The sequence below is a fragment of the Talpa europaea genome, assembly GCF_964194135.1.
Source record: "Talpa europaea genome assembly, chromosome: 9".
NCBI lineage: Eukaryota > Metazoa > Chordata > Mammalia > Eulipotyphla > Talpidae > Talpa > Talpa europaea.
Genome location: NC_140076.1, coordinates 1,721,748 through 1,733,972, shown reverse-complemented (window position 1 = coordinate 1,733,972; position 12,225 = coordinate 1,721,748).

Below are 12,225 nucleotides of genomic sequence, written 5' to 3'. Positions count from 1 at the left end.
GTGATTAAGGGAAGCAGTGCAAGCTCATTGCAGAAACTTTGGAAAGTCCAGAAAAGCATAAAAAAGTAAAATACAGGCCTCCCCGGGGGCGCAGCAGGTTGAACGCTGCACGGTGGAGCTGTCCGCAGCCTCTGCAGCGCGGGTTCGATTCCCGGCGGGCCAGGAAGATTCCCCCATGGCGCGGCAGACCCCTCCTGCCTCGCCTGCTGCTCCCCTCAGCAGCGTCTTCGGTCTGTCTGTCTGTTCTGTTCCCTGCTCTGTCTCTAGTGAATCCTCTCACCCTCCCGTGCCTCTGGCCTGTACCCCAGTTCTTGTATAAAAATAAATAAATCTTAAAAAAAAAAAGTAGAAATCCACAATCCTGTCCCTCAGCTAAAAATCCCTCCAGACTCTCACCGACCGCCTGGCTCATGCCCCTTCCCTGTTGATCTTGCTCACCCCCCACCCCACCCCATAGCCAAGCGTCTGCATAGGATTTCGGAGCCTTGCTTTTCTGCTTTTGCCTCCCACTCTTGTCTTCTAATACCAAAAGCCACCTCCAGAATGTGAGTATTTACACAGAGCAAACAAATCCTACTGAAGACTCACCTGCCTCGAAGGCGAGGCGCACTGCAAATAACAAATTGACTTGATTTCCCCAACACAGCTGTTGGCTATTTAAAAAGAGGCCTTGTCAGGCAGTTCTCATTTCAAAGCTGAATCCACAAACATTATCCCCTCATAGTCCCTTAAGGGGATATAAAAGCCAACAGGGGGCACCTAGGGCTTGTGGCAGCACTGACGTCCCCCGGATGTGACCCGGCACACGCGGTGTTTCCCAGGTGACGGTTACCTAGGGACAGAGATGGACCCAGGCTGGAACCCTCTGTCCCCACCACTGTCAAGCAAAGAGGGGACTAGAACAAAGACAGGTGTTTTTATTTGTTTTTTAAATGGCATCCAATTTCCAAAACATCCATCTGAACGCAGCCAGCGCCGCGAGAGCACGTCTCACTTGACCTGAGCTTGGTGTCAAGAGGACAGACTGTAAGCCCGGCCTGCCTGTTTCTCGAGCCCCCCACTGTGGTTAGCTGGTAGGTGTGGTGGAATAAATTTATGCACCTCATCGATTTCCTGAGCATTTATAATCCTTGCAGTAGCTTTCAGTCAACTCCGTCAACTTCCGTGCATAGGAGACAACTTTGCTGGCCACTGTAGTGGCAGGAACAGGACACAGTGCAGGTTTTCTGACCCCATGCAGACCAGGTAAAGGAGGAGTCAGAGCCCTCAGTGGCTTTAGCAGGTTTTTTATTGGGGTTCACCAGGCATACGGCAGGCAGGGGTGCTGGGGAGCCGGGAGGCTGGCAGGCCTCCCAGCCCCCAGCAAATCCTCACATTGTCTGGGCTCTCTGGTGATCTCGGCTTCTTCTCAGCTTCTGCTGTCGTCCCCGTGACGCCGCCCTTAAAAGCCCAGTCTCAGCCCAGGTGAATCCCATCTCCCTATGCCCACACCCTCCCCCAGGTGCCGCCATCAGGCCTGCATTCAGGACCGCAGGGATCCATCATCCATCCTGATGGCGGGAGGGCAGAAAAGCCTGACATGTTTCCTTACCCCACACCACCAACTTGGAGGCACAGACTTAACCTTCGAAGCCCTGCAGACCGCACGGCACCAGCAGGAAGAAAGGAAGCCGGAAGAAGTTGGGCCCGACCCGGTGTTTCCAGCCTGTATCCTGAACAAGGCTCCCTTGATCCACTTTCAAAATAGGATTTCCCCCCAGATACAGCTAGAAGTGAATAACTTTGCATTAACTTTGTCTCAAATCCTCCTTTGAACGGCTTGATGAGAATAATTTTCCAACGTGGGATTTTTCTCCCATTATCGACTATTTCTTCTCTATCAACGATCCTCTCCCACCCCCCGCACCCACCCACCCGCGGGGAAGAACCATCGTTTTTAAGTTCCCCAGGCTCCACGCCTATCATCTTCTCCCTCCTCATTTCAAGCTTTGTCTTCTTTCTCTGAGTTAGAGGAGACTGGATAAAGTTTTCCCTCCAGATCATTCACCCTCCAGGTTTTGGTTTTAATTTTACTACTTTATGAGATTTTGGAAGCGGTGAGATGCAGCATACCCACAAAAGAACCGATGAAAATATGTAGGAACAATTAAATGGTCTCTTATGAAGTAAATGCTCATTTACCCAGCCCCGTGACCAAACGCGGCCTTTCTTCTCGGTCCCCTGGCCTCACCTGCTCTGGATAATCGCAGTCGGTATTTGCTATCAACCATCCCCCTGGTTCCCTCGATAGATTTTTTTACTGCCTCGTCATTCTTGTACTGATTTTTGTCAATTTTTAGACTATATAAGCTAAATCATAGTGTGTGTATTCGTCCATGACTTGATTCTTGTTCTCTAGAGTCTAAGGACCTCGGCATGATGGTGAACTGTCATCCTGGCAGCTGCAGAGCTGTGGTGAGCTGCTGAGCGGCTAACGGGCGGCTCTCCTGGCTACGCAAGCCCCGGTTTGTGCCTTTGGCAGATTTCTATGGTGCAAATATCTCCGCCAAGATTGATATCAAGTGACAGATGCAAAGTCACCCTGAGCACCGTTGGGGACACTGGTGCATCCTGGGCTCTTGCAGGGCAGTATGGGCTGACCCCACAGTGAGAAGCATGACTTACTTCTCCAGGCTACGCCTGGTGGACGCTTGGTTCATTCCCAACAGTTTTGCTGTTATGAACAATGCTGTTCAAAGCAGGTTTGGATCTGCCTCCCGGTGTAGGGTCTGTTCCTGATCTACAATAGACTTTTCTGGAAGGTCTGGGCATGCTCACTTTTACTGGGCATTTTACATGGACAGTGGTGTTTCTCAGTAACTCTGCTGTGTCGGACAACACCGCACTGACAAACAGGAGTCGTGGAGCAGGCTGCACTATGCAGGATGCTGCTGAAGAGCAAGATCCTGGCCCTTTTATTGACACACACAATTGGTTGTAAGGGGATTAAGGGGATTAAAGAAAGGGGAAGGGTGTAGAAGATTAGGGATTGTGAGTCTACCCTCCAGGTGCTTCTTATCTACTTGATGACACACCCTAATCCCCCACCATGGTTCTAATCTTATCAACAAGGCATTCCACTGATCAGCTTCTGGGGTCCCTTGCCATACATCAATCCTCGGTCCTCCGGGGCGTTCCTGCTCATACCTCGTGATGTATAAATCAGGAGTATGTGTTGTGCAGCGGTCCTCAGCCCCCGGGTGTTCCGGACATACCTTGTGATGCATAACCTTCCCGGTGTGATCCAGCTTTGTGCTCTTGTTAGATTTGAAGGGCTGAAGGGTTGGGCTCCTGTTCCTAACTGGCCAGCCCACTTTGACCTTGTTTAGGTGACAAAATGGCGGCCGAATAGGCTGCCTAGGAGTAGCAGACCCACAAATTCTATCTGCCCCCCAACACTCTACAGCCCCTCATAATTAGGTGGATCGTGGGGCAAGGTTCAGGGAAAACCAGAGGCTGTGAGTAGGAACAGCAGGTGTCAGAGCAAAGCGCCAACTCTCAGTCTCCCAGCTCGAGTCTCTGGCGCTGAGATCACCGCAAACAGCTCAAGTTCTGTGGGCTCCGCCCCGGTGACCCTCCACGCTCTCCTTAGCTGCGTCGTGTGAGGCAGGAGTCGCCCTGAGCTTCAAGGACCGATTTTACAGGTTGAATTAACATAGATTTATATTAAGTCTTAACACAAGGTTGTGCTATTTCTTCTTCAGGTTATCGTAACTGTTCGGAGACGTTTCCATTTTCTTAGGAGTTTTCAACTCAGTCTATGAAAAACCTCAGAAGTATTTAGAATGATTTCCCTTATTTGGGGAAGAATTGAGGGATTTCTGTTATTATTTTAAAAATAACCTTTGCTAAAATTCTCATTTTTCTCTCTGAAGATGTCATTTTTGCTACATTTGCTTTTAGGCAGTTTGTCACCTGGACGCTGTGGTAAATCTTTCCTTCTTTGAATCTGAATGTTTACCTGTCGCTGCTAATTTGTGGAAACACGATTGCACCTGGGTCTGGCTTTTCCACCTAGAAATCTTGCTGTTTGCTTTTAGTAATTTAGGTGCCGATCTGTATTCTTTTCACTTCTGCATTGCAATCACCGCCACTGCAGTCATTTGTAGGTCACCTTAAGCCTATGCTGACATTGAAGTCGGGGGCTGGCTCTGTGTTTGTCTGACTGATCTGTATTTGTCAAGCACGTTTCATCTGCCCTTTTACGTTCAGTTCTGCTGTGATGTCCTTGGGAACAGCGGCCGAGACAGCATTTCTTTCTCCTGGATTGTACTTATTGGTATATTTTTTTTATTCGTTTAGTTCTATGGCCTTTAGTTTTTCCTGTTTCTTCTCTCATTTCTACTTTTCATCTTTTTTTTGAACCATTTTTTGCAATTGATTTGTTTTCTCCTTCTTTGCCCCACTTGGGATTTATATAATTTAGGTCGATTCCTTTAGTGGTTATTACAGAAATGATAACAGGCATAATTAAATTTCAAAATCACAAAAATAATCAATGGCTTTTCCTGTCATCTTGAAAACACTTTGGAATCCTCAAATCTAATTGGTTCCATTTTTCATGAATGTTGACTCTATTTTTAATCCCACAAGATACATTTATTGTTAGTATTTTCTAAAAGGTTTGCTTCGATTTACCATGTTTTTGGTTCTTTATTTCAACCCTGCATTTTAGACCATCTATCTAGAGTGCTCCATTTTCTTTTGTGCCACAAGAATATTAAAAATTCCTGATAAGAGTTTGCCAGGAGTGAGTTGATTTTTCCTGACATTTCCACTTTCAGAGCCGACCTCTCCCATATTTCCCGTTACCACCATTCAAGATGGTCGCTGCTCTTGGAGTTTCTGCTTTTGCAGTTGAAACCTGCTGTCCACGAAAGCCCCTTTGAGGCCACCTGTCTCCTCTCTGGCTGGTTTGCATTTTCCCTTGGTCTGTGGTTCCGCCTGCACCTCTACTTTGCTGGATAGTCAAACAGTCACACCAGCTTTGAGCCATCACTATTTTCCGGCATAAGCGCCTTTTCCCGCCCAGGCGCTGCTCACCTGATACACGACACGGGCGGGTTTACCTTTCCTCAGTGGCGATCTCGCGGCTGCCCAGGGGCTAAGCCAGTCCCTGGTCTCAGTGGTTAACAAGGTCTCTTTCTCCTCACGTTGCTGGTTCATTTCTGGCCCCACAAGTCCCTGCTCCGAGCCATCCCCACGGTGGCCCGGCTGCAGCCGTCTGCTGACGGAGAAGGCGGGTGCAGGCCGGCGCCGAGGCCTCCAGCAAGAGGCAGGCGTGGAGGCTGCTCGTGCTCTCCGGGGACGTTCTCCCGGGCAAGAGGCCTCCGGGTTATTTGCAAGCCACGGTGAAAAATATTTTCCATGGTTTTATTCTCTCTTCTCTTAAACAAGTGCATTTCGGTGTTTCCCACGTTTGCATATGGTGGCGAAGGCTTCCCGCCGGAGGAGAGTTTTCACCAGCCGGGGGTTTGCACCCACCGGGGCTTGTCCTGAGGAGACAGGGGGAGGCGGCGGTGAGCGGGGACGGCAGTCCTTGTCCCAGAGCAGCTCTGCTGGGTGGGGACTCTGCCCGAACCCACACCTGCCAAGCTGTGTCCCTGACCTGGCCGCCGCCTCGCGTCTGGCCGCCCAGTCCTGGGGAGGGAGGACCCACTGCTCTGCCTGACCCAGACGCACCCCCGCGGCAGGGCTGTCGGGTTTCACGCCGACGAAGTCGGGAGGCGCCGGGGAAGGCGCCGGGGAAGGCTGCGGGTCCTCTGAAGCAAGCAGGCCTGTCACTGTCAGAGGCCCTGTGGAGGGGGGTCCTCCGACTGCGCTTTCCACTCTGCTCTTTAGGTCAGAAAACCAAGCGCTGCCCCCCACATTCCTGTAAATTGTTGATGGCAACTCAGCTCTTGGTGGCAGGCGGGTTTCTTCCCGCTCAGCACCATCCGGAGCCTTGGAGCAAGCTGCTCTTCGCCAGATGTCATTTTAAACCAGCGCCCCACGGGCGCACATGCCTGGAACGCTCGGCTTCCCAGGACATCTGAGACGCGGGCTGCAGAACCGTCTCCAGGACGTGGCTCTCCGTGGAATGACATATGGCCGGTGCTTGAAGCAGGCTGGCTGGCATCCACGCCGGCGCGCCCACCGATGCCCACGGCCAGAGGGGGTGCTCCCTGCAGGGTCCCGGTGCCAATGTGTGGGATGATGATGATGATGATGTAATGGACAGTCTTCTGGATTGAAATTCCTTCAATCGCTTTGTCTAGGGTTTAGTAATTACTTTCAAGACACTCTCAGATGAATCTTCTCAGTGCAGTTACTTTAATTAAATGGAACTTCTGATATTTTGGTTTTCCTCCCTGTTTGATCTACTGCTGGAACTAATGGCTCCTAATTACATGTGATGTTTACAAGAGATACCTAGAGGCCTGACAGGCGCCACTGGCGGGCCTTCCCCGCGGAGGACAAGAGGAACAGGCTCAGATGGAATCAGGACACAGGGTACTGGCTGCGCACACAGCCTCCCATCTTGCAAACATTGATTTGGAAAAGCAGAGGAATTAGGATGGAGCCACTGCTGGCACTTCACTGCCCATCTCAGAGATGACAAACAAACAGTCCTCTGACAGCTGGGAACTCACGGAAAAGCACAGAAAACAAACTATGGACTCTGGGAACTGAGAGCCGCCTTGGAGGTTTCAAAGGAGGGGCACGGGAGGGGAGATCGGGAGGGGCGCGCTGCTGCAGGCAGTCTGGGTCTTCAGCCCTAGCATGTTGAAGCACTGATGGGTAATTGTAATTAGCTTTCAGAATTTTTAATTATAGAAGTGGTATAAATAATCACCCAGCCCAGACTCACTAATGAGAGTCCTTGTGCTTGGATACACAGAGGGGCTTTTGTTAGGTGCCTTTGAAAGTGTAGCTGTTAATTAGGTGTCTTGCCAGCTATCGTGAGAAGCAGCGACACTTGCACACTGAAGTCAGGCCGGTGTGCAGAGGTAAGCCACGTGGGTGAGGGGTCTCCCAAGCGGGCCCAGATGTCGGTGGGTTTGGGTGTGGCTTGGGTTTGGTTAGAAGATCATGAAAAGCCACAGGTAGAGGCAGCAACAGGAGGAAAGTCCACACCCAGGTCTCTCTGACCCCAGAGCTCCAGCTGTTCCAATGTGACACTTTCCCACCAACAGATTCCCCAGGGAGTGGCTCTGCTTGAAATAGTCCCTGCGTGCTTGCTTTTCAGGGTGTGGTGTCAAAGATGACATGTTCTCCAGATGGCCCCTTTCTTCTAGAATACAGTAACGGGAGTTGCATTGACGGAAGGCCGTGCTCCTTTCCGGCCGTGCTCCGGAAGACATTGCTCCTTTCCTGAGGCGTTTTCATGCTCACCTGAGTTCCGACTTCCCTGAATGTGTCATGGATATTCTCAGGCTACACCAGTAACCAGGAGGTACTTAGCGAAGGAGCAAAGCCCTGACCCCAATCCTATCCTCCTTGACCTCCTTCAACGACATCTCTGTCTTTACTTGGGCTGCCGCTGTGTCCAGCCTCCCTTGCAGCTAGGTGTGCCCATGTGACTCCATTCTGACCTGTGATGAGAAAACAGAACCTACAATTCTAGGTTCTGCCATAAAAATAAAGGGTGTGCTCTCCTACCTCTTCCCTGTCCCGAAGCCCACTAGCCAGTGGGGGCTGGGTCTCCAACAGCCGCCCTGGGCCATGAGGAGGAGGCTCTCATATAAAAAAGATAGTGGATTGAGAGGGCAGGAAAAGCCTAGCTTCCTGATGACAGAGGAAACAGCACGCTGTCCTGGACTGCTGTCCAGCTTCAGAGACACAGGGACTCCCTTGTTTAAGCATATGACCCTTGTCTTGTTTTTGTGATACCAACCAAGACTGTGTCCTGACTATGAAAGACTCTTTTCTGTGAGGCTTTTCTCTATCTTAGCTTTGAGAACCACCCTAGTAAGGCAATAAGCAAATCTCAATAAGGCTTGCTCTTGTGGAGTTCTAGCTTCAAGGTCGCTAGGGGTGAGTATGAACTAGCAGGTGACTCAGAGGTCCCCTAACTATCCAGTAGGAACCAGAGAACTCCAGTGGTTAAGAAAAAGGCATGTGCTGCCTAGTAAGTTGGTGTGTGCTTTGTGTTGTATCCCACACCGAGGGCTCGTCATGGTGTTAAAGTCCCCTGGAGTAAAGGAACCAATGTTGCTACCCCGTCCCTCTCTTTAATTAAACTTCTTTAAAAATGAGATATAAGTTATATACCGAGCACGGTGGAAAACCTATATTACAGCTCCATGAGTCAACTGAAAGTATCTAATTCATCATCACCCCAGAGAGAAGCGGCCCGTGGACAGCCCGGGTGCTTGTTCATCTCCCGCCCAATCAGCACCTCATTTCTGTCTTTTTTTCTCCCCCAAGACAGTCACTGCCCTCACTTCTAGCACCTCCATGCAGCTGTGGTTTTGACGTTTATGTAAATGGAAACATGGAGTTATATTCTTTTGCTTTCGCTTCTCTCAGTCAACATATTTGTGAAATCCTCCCATTTATTGGATGGAGCTTGTTTTTTTTTTATTTTCTCTGCTATGTAATATTCCAGATTACCTAATTAGATCAAATGCCTATGCCCATTCTAACTTCCAAAATCTTTTGAATTTTTTCCCTTTGGGGGCTACTCTAAAAAAAAAATGCTGCTTTGAACATTCTTTAGAGCTAAGCAGGTGATTGTACCTTGGAGATGAAGGACTAGGTTATCAGGTGTGTGTTCCTTACGAGATAATGTCAAATAGTTTTCCAAAGCGGCTGTAACGGTTTGCATCCCCCCCTGCAGCGTATGGGAGTTTTCCCTGGTGTCGTTGGACACTTGAATTTGAGTTACACGGGTCCTTGTAAATCCACACTGCGGTTTTCACTTCACGTCCATGGTGCTCTGTCACCTTGTCTTGCTGGCCCTCGGGACTGATTCCTCGGGGGACATCCATTCAAGTCCCTCGTGCCAGTACCGGGCTGTTCCTCTCTATTTCTGTACTTATTTGTATGGGTCATTTCTATTGTATCGCACCACATTATACTGTCTGACCTGCTTCATTCTCTTGGAGTTATATTTTGCTGAAAAGTATTTCTTAGTTTTATGTAACCCATTTATATCCATCCTCTTTATGATTGATGAACCTTTGTCATATTCATAAGAAAAGTTCAGCACAAGTTAAGGAAGGTTCTCAATGCTAAGTTTATAGATATATGCTAACATTAGTTTCGAAATGTTATAATTGTATCCCCGTGTAGAGATCTAAAATCCATCTGAAATTGATTTTCACAGGACATGATGTAAAGGTCGTATTTCCCTTTTTTCCATACAGAAATTCAGTTGACCCACAAGCATTTATTGAGAAGAGGCGTTTCCCTCCATTGTGCTATGGTAGCATTTTCCCCCTACTTATCAGGTGTCCAGCTATGCACGATCTGTTCTCGATTCCAGACTCTGATTGGGCTACTCTTCTGTCCTTGGGCTAAATGCCACCCCGTCCTTGTCACGGAAACACTGTGAGTTGTGGTCTAGAGGAAAGCAACCGCTCTACCTTGTCTTCTTCAAGAATGTCTTGATTCTTCCTATTTTTTAAATCACCGAGAAAGTGATCCAGAGAGGGTGTCCCGAGGGCCAAAAGGCAACGTGTTCCTCATCACCTCGCTAAAGAGACACAGAGGAAACCCACAAGACTCCACCTCACCGGTGAGAGTGGCCCACGTTGAAAACACCACATGGGGGAGAAGATGCAGAGAAAAAGGGGCTGATTGCGCAGTCGGTGGGAATGTGACCTGGTGCAGCCATTGTGGCAAGGAGAGAAATGGAAATTTTGTGGGACCTGGCAAGCCCCTTGAGGGGCATGTAACCCCAGAATATGAACCAGCCAGGAGGAACCCACAGAGCTCCCCACAGCAGTTCCACAATCGCCGGGACATGGAGGCCCTGCGTGTCCATGGTGGACACTCTCGCCCCACGCCGGCCGGGGGAGAGGCCAGAGAGGGCGCTGCCCCGTGAGACCGAAGAGTGTCTCCCAAGGTGATGACACGGTCGAGTTTCTCCTGTGTGTCTGCTCATTGCGCTTTCAGGTGCTTAAACACATATTACTATGACGGGCACTTTTAAGTCTTATACTTCCATTATGAGTTGATGCTTTTCCTGGTGAAATTCCCGCGTCCAGAAACTTTACTTTGATATTAATATCATCACTAGTTTTCTTGTATTAACGTCACATGGTTTATCTCCTTTTATACTTTTCTTTCCAATGTTCCGTAGCCTTATATTTTATGTATGTGACTTTTAAAGCAGCACGGTCCTTATTCTTCATGGGAGGATGAAGATCATTTACATTTAAAATAATTCAGATGTCAGGCCTCCCTGGCGGCCTCAGGGTTGAGTCTCAGGCCGTCACCACTGCAGCACAGGTTCAACCCCGGCCAGGGAGCTGCCCACATGGCACAGCAGACCTCCCCTGTCTCCCCGCTGCTCCCCTCAGCAGTGGATTTCAGTGGATCCACCTGTTCTGCTCCCCACTCTGTCTCTGGGGAATCCTCTCACCCCCACACCTCTGGCCTACACCCTAGTTCTTCCATGCAAAAATAAATAAAATCTTTAAAAAAAAATAAATAATTCAGATGTCACAGGTTTTAAAGTAACCATATTAATGAGTATTTTTTGTTTGTCCCAACTCTATTTCTTCATCTCCCCTTTTCTTGACTTTTTCTGGGCTCATCAAGCAGCCTGTATTGTTCCTTCCCACCTCCGCCCTTTTGTTTGCTTGTTATAAACTTTTAATATTCTCCTAGGGGGGTCTCCCTGGTGGCGCAGCGGTTGAGCGCTGGATTGCGAAGCTGCCGCAGCCTCTGCAGCGCCGGTTCGATCCCCGGCCACCGGGCGAGGGTCCCGCATGGCGCGCAGACCTCCCCTGCCGCCCGCTGCTCCCCTCAGCAGTGTACCTCGGTCCTTCTGCCTGCTCTGCTCCCCGCTCTGGCTCTGGTGAATTCTCTCACCCTCCCGCGCTTCTGACTGTACCCAGTGCATGTATAAATACATAAATAAATCTTAAAAAAAATATATTCTCCTAGTGTTCTCAGAAGGGTGGTCTGCATCTGCATTTTTCAGAGTCTAATGTCACTCAATCCCCTTCTCTTGGACGGTGTAAGGACCTTCCTTAGCTCATCACCTCCTTCATCCTCCTCATGGATCTGCTGCTGTTCCTCTGGGCTTGGGTTTCGTGTCTCCCGTCCCTGCCTGCATGTTTCCTTTAATTAAAGTCTGACAAAGGCGAACCGTGTGATTGCTTCTTGTTTGAAAATACTTCAGTTCACTTTCATTCTTGCACATATCCTCAGGCTCACGGAGCTCTGGAGTGGCAGCTCCTTTCTCTCAGCCCTTTGAATATGTATCGGCGCTGTCTTCCCTCTATGACCACTTCTGCGGTGACGTGAGCTGACAGTCTCATTTTGATGCCTTTGAATACAACGTGTCTTTCATCTCCTCTTAAGTGTTCATTCTTTGTCTTTGGAAAACAGCGGTCTGTTTGGGTGCCTTTTATTTATTCTACTGGGGATTTGTGGGGGTTCCTGGATGTACACGCTGATGTCTTCTGCCCGTCCTGGAGAACTCCATGACTATCTTTTCTGCTCTGTGTTGTCTTCTTCTTGACCTGGGCCTCCAGCGCCACGTAACTTCTCAGTGTTTTTCTTATGTCCCAAAGTCTGCCTTTTGCATTTTCAGCCCTCTTGTGACTCTTCATGTTTTATTCTGGATGGTTCTAGTTCCCTTTCCAGGTGTGTTGAATCTATTGTTAAATGTGTCCATGGAGGCTTTAGTATTTCTGATTATGTTTCAGTTTCTCTTTGCTTCTTACAGTCTTCATTTTTGGCACAACATTTTACTCTTGGTTTCTTTCTTGAATGTAATAATCATGGTTATTATAAAGTCAGTCTGTGAGAGTCCCTTTTTCTGGTCCCCATGAGTCTAGTTCTTACATCTGTTGTTTCTCTTGGTTCCATGACCATTGTCCAGAATTCTTCTCTGTGGTTGTTTTTATTAGGAGTTGGAAATTGTACCCAATTTTATCAGAAACATTGTAGACATAACCTGTGGCCTCAGATGATGATAACTTTCTCCTTGCTTTATTGCAGGGCACTGACACTTAGGACTTCTCGCAA